The sequence below is a fragment of the Eleutherodactylus coqui genome, chromosome 11, assembly GCF_035609145.1.
Source record: "Eleutherodactylus coqui strain aEleCoq1 chromosome 11, aEleCoq1.hap1, whole genome shotgun sequence".
NCBI classification, from domain to species: Eukaryota; Metazoa; Chordata; class Amphibia; order Anura; family Eleutherodactylidae; genus Eleutherodactylus; species Eleutherodactylus coqui.
Window position 1 is genome coordinate 123,369,488 of NC_089847.1, and position 15,710 is coordinate 123,385,197.

Below are 15,710 nucleotides of genomic sequence, written 5' to 3' on the forward strand. Positions count from 1 at the left end.
CAAGTCCATCCAGAGACAGAGCCATTCGGATTCCCCTTTTGTGCTCCCAAAGCAGGAAAGTGGAATCCCCAGTGCAGGTGTGGAAGCAGCCTAACAGTTTGTTACAATGTATCAATGCAGGCAAGATATTTACTGTTTAGCTCACAGATTGTCAATACTGGATACAATCATCATAAACGTAGTATTAGGTCAGCACCATAAGGGGATATTCCAGGCTTTCTGAACAGATGACCAACCCATCTTCTGATTAGGTCATCAGCTGTTGATGGACGGGTTCTGCTGCCCATGAAGCATGTCCACCAGCTGACCGTTTGGCTCGCGGTCACTGCAGCGGGTCAGATGATGTCAGTGATCAGGGCGGCTTCGGTCCTATTGAAGTCATTGCTCCTCCTTAGACCGGGCTAACATGAGCATACGCTGTTCCAATCTCCCATAAGCGGCCATGTTGCTGCGCACACAAATTGCGCAAGCAAAAAAAACCTAAAATTGCAGGATGTTCTACCTTGGTGCATATGCGCCCATACACGCCAAGATACTGCATGCCACCAATCGCCATGAGCGAAGTACGCAATGTCAATGCATACTTGCTGTGTGCCACGTCCGTCGCAGTCGGCACACCGCGAGAGGCTCATGTGAACCCAGCCTTACGGTCAGGACCGGACTCGACTAACAGGGCAGCAAGTGTGATAGAAGCTGGCACTCTTTCTACTATGACCACTGATTACATCTCCCCTGCTGCACTGGCATCGAGCTGGACAATCAGGTGATGGACGGGGGTCTCAGAACCCCCAACGATCAGATATGGATGAGGTTTCCTTTAGGGTAGCTCATGGACACTGGAGTCTCCAAAAAACCTCCTTAAGGAAAACTGAAGACCTTCCCAACCCTTTGTGGACATTACATATTCCAATCATTAGGTGCCATAGCTGAGGCACCGCCAACGTCATGCCCCACCGATATCTACTCCACATATAATGGATAATTGTGACATCTGCCCGGGCCGCGGCACAGAACTCCTGAGCAGTATGTGGGATGATGGCTGTCATGCTGCGACATCTGTTCAGGACAAGACAAAGTGCAGGACGGATAATAAATGTCAGCACTTAATCCAATTTGCTGCTACAAGGCCTGTGGCTTCGGAGAAGTCAGCTCCAGCGAGTATCCCTTGTGTCCTTGCGCTCCTATACTGGGGATCTGCAGAAGTGACAATGCCCTAATTGACTTCTATCACTAAAGTCACTGGTAACTGAGCGGGGAAAGCAAACTCCGCTCATCAGCAGCAAACAGGGTACAGGCTGCCACAGAGCGGCCATTACTCCGCTAAGGACTGATCCTGGTGGTAGAAGTATACTATACTAAAGGTACCCTTAAGAGGACGGCTGTTGGGCGCATAAAGAGCCAGACATCTGTCCCACGGGCTACTGCCCGACTATTGCATTGGTCGCGAATGGAGGCGGAGAGGGGGGAGGAGGGGGGGGGGGGGATAATTCCAGCAGCCCACCTTCATTCACAGCAAACAGGAGGCGTTCAAACATTGGTACATCAGGCCAAGGACCATGCAATAGGACTTGGCCTGCAGTACCAGCCCTGGCCACTGTGCAATGTACCGAGCTGTCCACTTCCTGCAGCAAAACCATTAGTGAAACACCCCTTTTAACTAAAAAATTCCCAATTAGCCTACTTGTGGAAATACAGTCTTCATAAACCAAGCAGGGATCCTCCGCAGAATGCCGGTTGCCATTTATGAATTCTGTCAGTCTACAGGCCCAGGCTGTCATAAAGCAGCTTGTATCCCCTGATGGCCTATTTTATGGAACTGTTATTTATGGAATTGCCTAACATTTAGATGCAGGTTTGTCAGAGCAGCAGAGCCGGATGGAGCTCGGAGCTGCCTCATGGTTGATGCCAATGTCAATATTATGCCCGGCCTCCACGTGTTTACTTTTATCCCCCATATAAACCCTTGCCATTTGAAAGCTACGTGAAATCTGAGCGGCGGCGGCGGTGGCGCACGCGTCACACGTGTTTATATTCAACGGCTGCAAAGGTTACCTGCGGTCATCAGCCACACGGCCCCCTCCCTGCTATACTGAAGCTCACTTACAGGAAACCAACTCAAAACACTCATTCACAAAGATGGCAACCAGCGGCGGCGGTTACACGAATGCCGCTCATCCAGGAAGGGGTTCACTTTTTTTTTTTTGTTTTTAGCAAACTGTCAGCAGTGTGTGGGGAGAGGGGCAGGGGTGTAGCTTCATCACAGCTGTGAGCCCGCCGTCACATCATACGGACCACATCCTGCACCCGGTTTCCCTTGCACTTTTGCCCCTTTCATCTTTTGTATATACTTTGTGCTTCTCACCATTTACAAAATCTCCGCTAGCTGTTAATGAATGGAAACCTTCTCGCTTCCATTCAACGTCCTGCTTATACGGCCAAGTACAGTACCAACACTGATACATTGTAACAACTAACAGGATCGCCTGCATCAGTGATCTCCAAGGCTATGGTCACAGAGGATTTCGATGTGGTATCCATGTCAATTTCTCATCGAACCCATGGCTAGACTGTATACAAACTGGTCCCGTTGCCTTTAATGGCAACCCCTGGGATTCTGCGTTTGCATCACGCCCATGGGAGTTGAGATAAATCCATTCTTGGTGCAGATCCGTTCCATTGAACTAGGCTAAATCCACTGCAGCAGCGGCATGTGCAAGTCTACGGCTCAGCAGTGTGTTCGTGTCAGATCCTTTCAACGCTGAGGAATCCAGAGGGTGGACGTACCCTTAGGACTCGTTCATGCTGCCATTTTGCTTTCCAAAATATTCTATGGAAAGCCAAAAACTATTTACCCATCCTATGTTAGAACCAAATGGCCATAGAGGTGTCCGACATCCCGTTTACAACTTGGGGGGAGCAATATGTTGAACGTCCAGCATGCATCCGTATTGTCAGCTGTCTGTAGCTGGGAGAAAAGGTTGACCATAAGCCGTCTCGATAGTCACCAAGGGCTCATGCACACGGATGTACGAGTTGCACTGAACACTGGCATTGCACAACACATGGTCCGGTTCATAAAACACCCATGTGTATAACCCAATTGGCTATAAACGGGTCCGTGTGCCATCTGTGAAATACATGGATGGCACGTAGATGCCCATGTGAGTGAACCCCGATACGCAGCGCTAGAAACATTCAACGCTTCCTCCTTTCCGCCAGCTGTACATCACATCTCCTCCAACCCATCATTAGACTCAAGCCGATCAGTCAGTCTGCTGATGGATTTTCCAAGAACCTTAGTCCTCCAGCTTGCAGAGTGTTGGTAGACATTGCAAGAACAGTAGAGAAACTTATGAATTATTTAATCACAAGTTACAAAAGTGATTCATATGTACGCAAAAAAAATATGGATCAATACAAAAAAAAAATTCCAAACACCGGCACCCATAGCATTTAAAGAGACAGACTATAATATCCCTCTAACATTTTAGGAGGTCCTACAGCGAGTGCTGTCTTTGGTACATCCACCTAACGGTTCCTGTACGTGAAGCGGTAATACGCTGCATAGCAAAACCGCAAACCGTGTTACCAGGAACTGCCATAGTTTGGCAATGAAGTTATGAAGGGGTAAAGCGGATGGATCCAACACGCTCATCCGAACTCCCCGGCTCCTTCAGAGGTTAATTCCACACAGGATCTGTCAGTAACACTCGGCTGGCAGACACGTCGGCACGCGACTATTACCAGTATTTGATTGCTTTACGCGACGACACGATAACAAAAAAAACAACAAAACTACTACTGGTGCTTTGCAGACAGGAATGATAATCCACGCAGGAGAGTAGAACACGGAGCCGGACAGAAAGAGGAATTTGGAAAGTCCCCTGTACCTGCAACTTGAAACTATGGAAAGTATAGGTGAAGCACGGCAATCAGCAGTAAATCGCATGCCGCGTTTTCCAACAGCCTTAGGGTATGTACGCACGATAGCCAATAACTGTGCAGGAAGGCGAGCACCTACCACCGAACGCCGATTGATGGCCACCTTCATTTTGAACACATTGCCCCCGCTCCCCAGTGTGACTCTACCCTGCACAGATGCCGAGGGGAGAGGTCAGACTCCGAAGGGACCGTCACCGCCGGACCAGAGCTGCAGGCTGGGTGAGTGGAATGCCTGTAGGTATAAACCAGAGACCACTATGGGAGACCCCTGCAGACCCTATAGCTACTGGGGCCACTATTACTATACGGACACCCCTAATTTAGACTAGTTGTTCCACATAAAGCCCCCCCACCTTAGGGTGCGATCACACACCGCAGATCTGTAACAGATTTCACCCCTTTGATTTGAATTCAATTAAAATTGTGAAATCTGCTGCAGATCTGCGGCGTGTGAACGCACTTTAGACTCTGACCATGCAGCCCGACCACTCAGGGAAAGCTGGGCGACAACCACTTTAATGGCGATGAGCCCAGAAAGCGATCTAAATGCCGGCTGAGAAGAACCAACGAGGAGCCAAGAAAGTACTTTTACAGAAATCTGCATAAATTAAAAGAGTAATTACATTTGTGAGATGAGAGCTATTAACCATTAGACACGGCGGGCGGCAGAGTCGCCTCCAGCACCATTGTACAAGTCCTTGGGGACCCTCAGCCTATAACTCCAGGCTGCGAGAGGCTTTTATTAAGGATTGCCAGTTTCAGCCCCCCTCGCCCCCTCCTCTGCTCCCCTGAGAAAAATCACTCAGTACTTCATTAGACTATTGAAATCTGGATGTTCTCCAGTCCGCGTGTCGGATGCGCCGTTCTTACAGTCGCCTCCCAAATTCAGTCTCCAACTAAGACTTCCCGATTTTTCCCCAGTCCTGGGAGAGACAAACCGCACGACTGAGCCCTCAGGGGGTCTCACCGCGCCACCACAGGACCGCTTACAAATCCGGGTTTTTAAAGTTGCTAAATTCTGTCCTAGATCTGTTTCAGGCATAAAATTACAGAAGTGCAGTATAGACCGACACAAAGCTCTTAAAGGGGTTTGACCACTACTTAAAATTGCTTTACGGCCACTCTGTCCTTCCAAGTTGCAGCTGACCAGGACATGTGACTGCTGCAGCCAATCAGTGGCTATAGAGGGTCACTGCTCAGGCGCAACAGCTGAGCGGTCAGTCCGTGGGATGGCTGTCGAGCACTTATGTGCCCAGCAGTCCTATGTAAAGGTGCTTTTAGACAGGCGAGTGAAAGAGGCGGCCACTATGAATGAGGATTTATAGGTCATTGAGAGCCCACGGAGAGTTGAGTGACCCTACTGAGGCAGAATAAAGACCGCCAGCGACTAGTGGTTGGCACCCAATTCCGGGGGGAGGGGGGGGGGGGTAGGAAACGGTCAAAGAAAAAAAAATTTTTTGCAGTGGAAAATCCACATCATTGCTTTGGATTTTGATACAAATCCGCAGCAATGAGAAAAAATAATTTGCACCGATGGAACGGACTTCGCACCTATTGCGCTACATGTGGAAGTACCCTTAGAAAGTTTCAGAAGTCTTCTGTTTGATTGAGACGCAAATAGATTAAAAGGCTCCATAAGTTAAAGGGGTTGTGCAGAATTTCAAGTTCTCTTCTAGCCACAGGATAGGGGGCAACTCCCTGATTGACGGGGGTCCCTGCTGATCTTGAGAACGGACCTCCCATGTCCAGCTCTTGTCACTGCAGGGTCACTTCGCCTCCCGCAGTGACATCACTCTGAATGGATCCGTAGCCGCACACATGCGTAGTCAGTCCTCCATTCATTTCAATGGGGCTGATGGAGACACCTGAGGGGGCGCCGGCGGGGCATCCAGGCAGTCCCACAGAGAGAATAGAGCGCTGGTGCGACCAATGCTTTGCTCTCTCCTCCTCACAGCAGGGGGTGCAGTAACGCAACAGCGGATGACGGGGGACCCGGGATCCCCGTTCCTCAAAATCAGTGGGGGTCTCAGTGTTGAAGGATGGCCAACTCCACTATTCTACACTCCAGATATAGAACAGACACAGTTAGAAGTCTTGTAAATCAGACACCAAAAGTGGCGCTTGTTTCATGAATGCAAGAAGAGACCCGTCATTTTAACACGCGAAGACATTAGTTTCCATGGCGGAACTCCGCACTTCTATTTTGCCCTCGGACAGGGCACTTTTTGCATGCGGATCCGTGCCGAAACCAGCAGATTGACAGTTTTTGAGTCAGACTTCAATGCTGAAAATTCTGTAGCGAATTCCGCCATACCCTAAGCAGGGTCAATGGAGAGCCATGTATAAAGCAGCTACAGCAGGGATGGGATGGTCCAGGATTACATACACATGGCTGCCTTGTTCCAGAAACAGCGCCACACCTGTCCATAGGTTGCATCTGGTATTGCAGCTCAGCTCCTCTGCAGTGACTAGGGCTCGGCTGCCGTACCGCCTCTGTATATAGTAGACAGCAGCCAGGCTTTTCTCATTGTGGCCAGTTTCTTGTGAGCGGCGGGCGCACAATACAGACAATGTAGTGACCCGACCGCGACTAATGGGCCAAACTCCATATCGCAGGAGTCGGTGAGGCTCTGCAGCTAGATACTAGTTCGGATTATGGATGTATAAATGTGGCCGTGATTCGCTTGTGTGAAACCGGTCTTTGCCAACCCATCGGACTTGTAAGTTATGTGCCCGCAGCGGCGGAGGGGGCGTACCCAGGATTATTTGCGTCCGCTCCAGCCGTCAGTCACCTGCGAAGATGTTTATATGAAGCTATAAGTTCCCACCAGAATCGCTCCCGGCGGACGGGACTGGACATCTTCCTAGCTAAGCATGATACACGGAGTAAAGCCATTAATCAACCTACGACAGCGAACCGATCCCAGGAGGCGTCCCACCGCCCGGACAGTCCGCGCCATCTTAAGACATCAGGAAGATTCACATCCAAAGCTGCATTCAAAACATCAAAGCATGGGAACTCATGTGGCAGTTACACAGTGATAAGCGGGTCGGTCACATGACTCCAGGTCAACCAGTTTGAACATGGGCATCCAGACATTCTGTATGCAGCTTTGGCTGTGATTGGAGTAAGTTACTAAAATGTTAAAAGCCCAGTTAACCTTCAACCATACTGGTAATGGTCAATAATATAGTAAGTAGTCCGTAACCAAGCCCTAGGGGCTTGTATGCTCTTCTGCGCTTGTGCCTCTTCAAGGGCTTGTCCAATTGTAAACTACTGATGGCCTATGCTCTGGCTAGGGCATCAAATCGTAGCTCAGCGGGGGTCCATAGGCTGTTTGGGAGGGTTATGCAATTTTGCATGGAGATATGTACATGAAGCACACAGCTCTGTTCCCACTGCAGTGGCTAGGCTCGATATTGCAGGCTATTGACTTCAATGGGAATTTTTGCATGCAATACCAAGCATGGCCACTGCAGTGAGAACGGAGCTGTGTGCTTCTTGCAGAAATCAGCTCCGTACAGAAATGTAATGACCCAGAGAACAGCTAATTGACTGGGGTCCCTGGCAAAGGATCCCTGCTAATTTTACAGCTGGACAACCCCTTTAAATCACTTACAGGTTTCTCAGCTCTCTATGCAATTCCATATAATCCTTCCAAATCACCAAAGGCTCCTAACATTGCAATAACCATATATTACATTGACATTTCTAAGGCCGCACTTTTTGAACGCTGTCTATTTTAGAGTGTTTCGGCAATTAATGCACCCGATTGATGGGGTGCGTTAAAAACGCTTTCAAGTGGGTTTAAAAACGCAGTAAAACTGCTGCGTTTTCAAACAGCATTTTTACTAACACCTGCAAGACTTCACTCCAATTGAAATCAATGGCAGTGATGCGTTCTATTACACTTCTGGCTCTGACCACTGAAGTAGATGTCTGGCCCCTGCGATCTTGAGGGATCCCGAAGAGTGGACCCCCGTTGATCAACTATTGATAGCCTGCACCGAGAATAGGTTATCAATAGTAAACGACTGGAACACCCCTTTAAGGGTCCTTTTAAATGGCAGGACTATCAGCCACTTCAGCACCCAACAGTGATAATTGCTCCTGTGCTTGCACGCTGGAATGAGGATCGCTCAGTGAATGAGCGCTCCTCTGTCACATCCCACGGCGCTTCAGGTTGAAGCAGGACCTTGGTGGTTTGACCCAGTTGGGAGCGTGATAGAGGTATTCCTCCTGTCAAACCCCTAGCTTCCGGTGGCGTCAAGATACACTAATACCTGACAACCTTCAGCTTATTGGTTAACTAGAACATTTTCTGCTTGAGAATAAGTGAAGGCATCCTTCTGCAGATGCAGTACAGACCCGATCCCCGTGCAGGACGTCACCGGGATGATTAATGACCACGTCTGCTGCTCAGCTATTTATATCTGATTCACTCAAAATCTGATGTCTAGCCAACCCCCCTGAGCACAGAAGCAACGAGGAGCAGATAACCAACCCATTCAGTTCCACACTCTCAGTTCCTCCTAGTAGTTGCGTTTCATTCGTAGATCTCATTCAGTTCCTAATAATTCCATTGCCAAAGTCTCTCTAAATGCCAATATTCACTCATTCCTGATACCAGCGTTTGCTCCCCAGTAGCACTGGGCACACTCCTGATTCCAGTAATTGCTTCCAAGACTCCCAGTATCGATAGTGTCTACGCGAGTCTCCTCGGGTTCCCATTTACTGATTGTACCAGAATTTCCTACAAAGTCTATTTAAAGCGTACCCAGTTTTCTAGTTACATCAGGTTTCCTTCACCTGATTATTTGCACCTTGTTTCAGGTCTAGGTTTTGATTTTCAGGTAGCCTTCCCCATTTTTCTTACCTTTCTGTTTACAAATCCACTTTTTTTTTTTTTATAAGAGGGCATTTAGCAAGCCTAGCATTCTGCCAGTAGTTCACTGCCCTGACTTCCTTGCCCCAACTTCCCAAGCTGCATTGCACAGACTGTGATCCAATCAGCAGGTGGGAAGTATCTGAATGCCCACCCCTCTGCTCTCCAATGCCAATTCAGACATTCTGGCCAAATAGCGAACCCAATATAAAGGTGTATACACACAGGAGAGGCAGAGATTATCGATATCTTTATGTCATATCTGCAGATTTGTCAACCTGCAGTCACTGAGTGCATGGGAGCAGCCTTCTGAAGATAGCAATAGGGGGAGAAGCTAAGGAAACGTCCCTGTATCCTTAGGTACACAGCTTCTGTAGTAACAACAGACAGTGGATTGAAGAGAAGCTAAAAGGAAGACCCCAAGTGGCATCCATGTAAAACATTTATAAAGGGCAAAGCAACACATTGTTAGTGCAAGTATATTACAGAAATTAGGAAACTAACAAGCGAGGAGATGAGAAGAAGTTGTCTGAAAGCTAGCGTCCCTTAAAGTTCTCTCTCAGTAATAACACTTTCCTCCCAGTGCCACTTCTTGGTTAGAACTCCCCCTAGGTTCCAGTGTTCTCCTTGTGTTCCCTCCTTACAGCAGTCTTCCTGTTCAGTTTCCTCAAGGTCTTCCCTTACCGGTCTCCTCAGTCTCTTCCTGCCTGATTTCTATAGGGACCCATGGAGCGCAGAAGTGCACAAAAATGGAGGTGCTTCTTGTGATGTATACACGTCCACTGATAAATAGTTTCTGATCTGTGTATTGCATGTGCAAATACGTCGCTGTGTAGCCACCCCTAGCTTTCCTCAGTTCTCTCCTGATGCCCGCCTTCTAATGCCAGTGTTCCCTCCTAAACTTCCTCATCCCAGCAATTCTCTATATTACCCTCTCTGAAGTCTTAACCCTGTGCCATTTACCAGTCTATAACCATCTGTGCCCCCTGCAGCAGCTCTGCCACCTTCCTTCACCTCGCTGTAGGTGGATGTCTAGAAGCTGTGCGCACATCGCGGCTCTGCTGGCTTTTAGTATTGCCGAGTACAGCGGATGCTGCGGGATTGGAGAAGTTCTGCAATAAGAAGCGCGTGGGGCGATATATTATTCTGCACCTGGCACTCTGCTCGCTGTTAACCTTTTCACATCCAACCTAGTCAATTCGAGGATGGCAGCTGCTCCTTATCACATTCACAAACTACTCATCCACCCTCAGAAAACCAGAGCTGGGCAGACGCTCGGTGTGTAGTTGGCTGCAGCGTTCGCCATCGTTATACAACAGGTATAGATGTAGCAGAGTCGAGTCTCGTGTACTAGTGACATGTCATCTAGCATTTTACATAACACATGAACCACCGCAGCAATAAGCTATATACAGCCCATAGATACAAACTATATACAGCCCATAGATACAAACTATGTGGTTCGGCATAGATGGCACAGAGCTGGTACCTTGGCATCCATGGTCTATCATTAGTGAGGTCCTCCAGCCAAAAACGCATCTGCTATGCAGCAGTGCCCATATAACTGCTGCAACATGATTACAAACCCTTCAGGTGATGCGTTCCCCCATCCTGTGTGACCGAATAGTCTATTTTAGCAACACAGGAGTCAGACAATGGAAGCACACTGTCGCCTCGTAGGCATCACAGGTGGTCTCTCAGCCACCATGACATTAGATTACAGATGACAGCGGCTGCCACGGCCCGAGGGAGCTTCCACGGCGCCATGCAAGACGTTTTCTACACGGTCTTAATGCTGGCAATTCATTTTTGGTATAGAGCCCTTCTGCTGCTTGCCATCAGTGAATGGAAGCTTTCAGCCCCGATTAGGACAGCACAGGTGCAGAATTTGCTACAGTGTATGCAAATGAGATTGTCATTATGTGGTGCTGACTTCCTATCATAACAGCACTGCTGTAACCAATTAACCGCTGAAACCCCAAGGCGGTCTGGTACTGACGATGGACATGATTACACACACCAAATCCAGACTGGGGGCTTCCAAATCTCTTGAGCCCCCCTGAGAAGGAACAACAAGAAAGACAAGGAGTCTTTAACCCCAAACAAGCAGCGGGATACTGCAATGCCCGTGGACAGGGGGCCTTAAGAATGCCTTAAAATTCATCCCCGAGAACCCCTCCATTAAATCTTTCATAGGGCTTGTCACACAGCTTTCTCAGACCCCAGAACGGCAAATATGCAGTAATATATTCCACATTCACTAAACAGTTACCCAACTGGGCAGTCTGCCATTCTGAAATCTAAAGAAGCTGGATGTAAGGCTGGGTTCATATGGGGCGGAATAGCTGCGGCATTGCTGTGCAGGAAGTCCGTGCGGCAATTCTGCCCACGGCTCCTAATCCCGGGATTAGCCCGCAAACTGGACGAGATTTTGCAAAAATCTCATCTATATGCTGCGGCCAATCTGCATGAAAACTGACATGCGGTGCGGAATTCAATTCTGCGGCCATTCTGCGAGAATTCCATCCGGTGTGACCCCACAGCCTAAAGGTTCATAGGTCATCATCCAGCTTTCTCGGGCTCCTGAAAATGGTAACAAAACTGTGCAATAGTATATCCACATTAAAAGGGATTCGTTAAAGACTTAGGTCATCAATAGTTGATCAGTGGTGATCCGCCGCTTGGGACCCCCATTGAACAACTGTCTGTGACAACATCAGGCATATGATGTTCTGTTCATCGGTCAGAGCCCAAGAGGCGCTCAGTCCCATCCAAGTGAATAGGATTGATCTGCTCCACCAGGCACAGCGCTGTGCCTGGTATGGACTGAAGCTTACCCAAGCACCACTGTAACTCCAATCAGCTGATCGCTGGGGAACCCGAGTGACAGTTCCCCACCTACCAACCACTGATCTATCCGAAAAGTTAGAGCTATGCCTGCAGTTACAAGCGCCAGCCACTACACAGGGGTCGGAGCAGCAGCTTCCACTACGACCCCGGTTGTAATTGCAGCAGTCAGCTGGAGTCCCAAGCAGCAGACGTCCTATCCTGAGCATAGGTCATCAATAGTATTTTTCCCAGAAAACCCCTTTAAGTATATCGCTACCAATGCATGCTGGTTGCTATCCCATCAGAGTCAGGCTTACTAGTTGCCACCCAGCCTTTTTGGACTCCTGATAGTGGCAAATACGCAGCGATCCATTCCTCAGTCAATAGATTACCTATCCATGCAGGGATCTGGAAAAGCTGGATGACGGTAACTATTATTAATGGTTCCCCCTTTCATCCACCCAGCAGGCAGTAATGGAGCATGATACGTCACGTATACAAATATGCAGGATGTTGGTAAACAGATGACACATAATAGAGCTGTATGTAAACATAGAAGAGGTATTTAATAAACACTGGCCTCAAAACAGTCCAAGAGACCCTCAGCAGTCACTGTGACTGACGTCTATGGGAGAAGTCACCCCCACTTCACAGGGCAGCACTGTAGTGAAAATGTATACAAAGTCCCACAGAATCAGAAGGAGCTTTCCCCCACCGAGGAGTCTGGGAGGTCTTGAGACGAGTGACAGTTTCCGATCTCTAACCTCGTCTATAGATGTAATTACGGGGGTCTTACAAACATATAGCAGCCTGACAAGTGCAGATTTAACATGACAGATGTTTGCTGGGAAGCCAAAACAAAACTGGGTTAACCGCTTCATTACCTGCAGATGTAGCAGAGCCCAGTTTGTCAGTGTGAAGAATGACGGTTTTACATACTGAGCAGGATATACATACGAAGATGACACATTCAGCTCTGCTACATCTAGATACCCAATAACAAACTACAAGATAACTTGGCTTTCAGCAGTCGCAGATGTCAGCCGATAACATCTCAGGGATGCAAGTGTTTATAGACACCGGATACAATGTATCTACGTCAGTATAAAGCATTCATTCCGGAATACACGATCACTCCTCATCAGGGGAAAGGGGAACGTAGATTATAACTAGATGCTACACAGCGCACCAACGTAATCCCACACATACGGGGTCTTGTGGCATCAACGAAGATGTCAGCTTACATTAGGGCTCTGGATGCAAAGACGAAAAACAAAATAGACGCGAGAGCGGGCAGCGAGGGATGGGGCGAGGGTGAAGTCACAAAGTGCAGCACCCACCTGCCCGCAGCCTGAGAGGGAGAACAGGGGGGCAGCACCCACGAACATACAGTGAGGGCATTGGGTCAGTTGGTGTAGTACAACTCCTAGTTGCCAGGAAAGGGGTGACAGCTGCATGAAGAGGGGTGCAGCACAAATAAGTTGCTGGCAGGTGTAAGAGGTGCCCAACATCCATACTGAGGGGTGCAGCATCCAGGGTCATGGAGGGAGAAGTAACAGTCAGAAATAGTGGGCTACACGCACTGTATGCAGTCAGAGGGGTGCAGCGCCCACACACTGCAGCTGTATGTAGTCAGTGTGAGGCGCTCAGTACCAGAGGCGTCCAAGAGCTTACATTCAGTGGGGTACACCATCCTGTTATAGAGAGGGAGGGGGTGCAGCACCCATACAGTCAGAGGGGGGGGGGGGGGGGTGCAGCACGCATGCTCAGAGGTGGGGGTTCAGAACTTGTAAGTGAGAGCGGAATGCAGCAACATAAGGGGAAGGTATAAAGCATGCAGTCAGAGGAAGGGGGTGCAGCACAAAGTGGGGAGCAAAATAAAGAAACAGGTGGTGCAGCGCGCAGTCAGAAGTGGGGGGGAAAGAGGGGGTGCAGCACCCATACAGTCAGATAGAGGGGGGGGGTGCAGCACCCATACAGTCAGAGGGGGGGGGGTCAGATAGAGGGGGGGGGGGTCAGATAGAGGGGGGGGCGCAGCACCCATACAGTCAGATAGAGGGGGGGGGGGTGCAGCACCCATACAGTCAGATAGAGGGGGGGTGCAGCACCCATACAGTCAGATAGAGGGGAAGGGGGGGGGGGTGCAGCACCCATACAGTCAGATAGAGGGGAAGGGGGGGGGGGTGCAGCACCCATACAGTCAGATAGAGGGGAAGGGGGGGGGGGGGTGCAGCACCCATACAGTCAGATAGAGGGGAAGGGGGGGGGGGTGCAGCACCCATACAGTCAGATAGAGGGGAAGGGGGGGGGGTGCAGCACCCATACAGTCAGATAGAGGGGAAGGGGGGGGGGGGTGCAGCACCCATACAGTCAGATAGAGGGGAAGGGGGGGGGGGTGCAGCACCCATACAGTCAGATAGAGGGGAAGGGGGGGGGGGGTGCAGCACCCATACAGTCAGATAGGGGGGGGGGGGGGTGCAGCACCCATACAGTCAGATAGGGGGGGGGGGGGTGCAGCACCCATACAGTCAGATAGGGGGGGGGGGGGTGCAGCACCCATACAGTCAGATAGGGGGGGGGGGGGTGCAGCACCCATACAGTCAGATAGGGGGGGGGGGCGCAGCACCCATACAGTCAGATAGAGTGGGGGGGGGGGGCGCAGCACCCATACAGTCAGATAGAGTGGGGGGGGGGGGGGCGCAGCACCCATACAGTCAGATAGAGTGGGGGGGGGGGGCGCAGCACCCATACAGTCAGATAGAGTGGGGGGGGGGGGGGCGCAGCACCCATACAGTCAGATAGAGTGGGGGGGGGGGGCGCAGCACCCATACAGTCAGATAGAGTGGGGGGGTGCAGCACCCATACAGTCAGATAGGGGGGGGGGGTGCAGCACCCATACAGTCAGATAGAGGGAGGGGGGGGGGGTGCAGCACCCATACAGTCAGGGGGGGGGGGGGGGGGGAAAGCACCCATACACACAGTGTGGGCACCAGTAAGACGGTTGAGGGGGCTGCGGGTCACGTTGTCTCAGAGAAGAGTTCAGAGCCCGGGGGAGAACTGGGGTGTAACGTCTGGCTGCAGACACAAGTGGGGTGCCCAGGAGGTGGGGAGCAGCTACAGCCGGGGAGCCCCGACCCCTCCACAGAGTGCAGCCCGCAGCGGCACCGACCTGTCCGGCTCCTCTCCGTCCTGTCCCCGGTGCTCCGCGCTCTCTACCCCGGGCAGTGCTGTGCCATAGGCGGCCGTTGCTGGCGGTCAGTCCGGAGCTCCGCAGACACAACTACTCCTCACCGCGGAGTAATCAGTGCGCGGACTAAAGCGACCATGAGGTGTGAGGGGCGGGGCCGAGCGCTGCCCCGCCCCCTGCTGTGACCGGACTGGAGGGAAGCGGCAGGCCGTCCGGTTGAATCAGGGAACCCAAACAACCAATCAGGTTGAATCAGGGAACCCAAACAACCAATCAGCTTGCTGGAATTGTGAATCCGAACCAATGAGGTTGCTGGAATTGCTCCATAGTGCCGAACTTGAGTGTAATATAGATAGATGCGTCTTTGGTCTTTCAGCTTTAGTTTGGCCTCCTCTCCTTTTTGTTTTCTTTGGGAGAGTTGTGTTTTGCACTGATACTATTTAATGTACTGAAAAGCATGCAATGCGAAAAAAACCACAATTCCGCTATTTTTTTTTGGGGGGGGGGCTCTTGTTTTTACAGCATACGCACTGCAGCACAAATTCCATGATACCTTTATTTTGTGGGTCGGTACGATTAAGACTATACCAAATTAATTTAGTTTATCCACCTTTAAAAAGCGAAATATCAAAAAAAACTAACTATTTTCTGACCACAATAACTTTTTTAAAATTTTCCGCCAATAATGAGTAAGGGCTCATTTTTTTTTTTTTATGACAACCTGTAATTTCTATTGGTACCATTTTGGGGAACAGTATTAGTGTATCTTGACACCACCGCAAGCAAGGGGTATGACAGGAGGAACTCCCCTCTCACACCCCCAGCTTCCGATTGGCTGCATTCATCTAGGTACTGGAAGGTCCTTT

At 50.0% G+C, this 15,710-nt stretch overlaps 1 protein-coding gene across 1 annotated transcript in view; it reads right to left on the bottom strand.

Annotated features, from left to right (window-relative positions):
• TP53I11 (tumor protein p53 inducible protein 11) overlaps positions 1 to 14,988 on the bottom strand; it is a 48,396-nt gene extending 33,408 nt beyond the window's left edge. The window contains exon 1 of the mRNA XM_066583474.1: positions 14,827 to 14,988. The gene's annotated coding sequence lies outside the window, so the exon portion shown is untranslated. The remainder of the gene's footprint in view (positions 1 to 14,826) is intronic.
• Between the last annotated feature and the right edge of the window lie 722 nt (positions 14,989 to 15,710).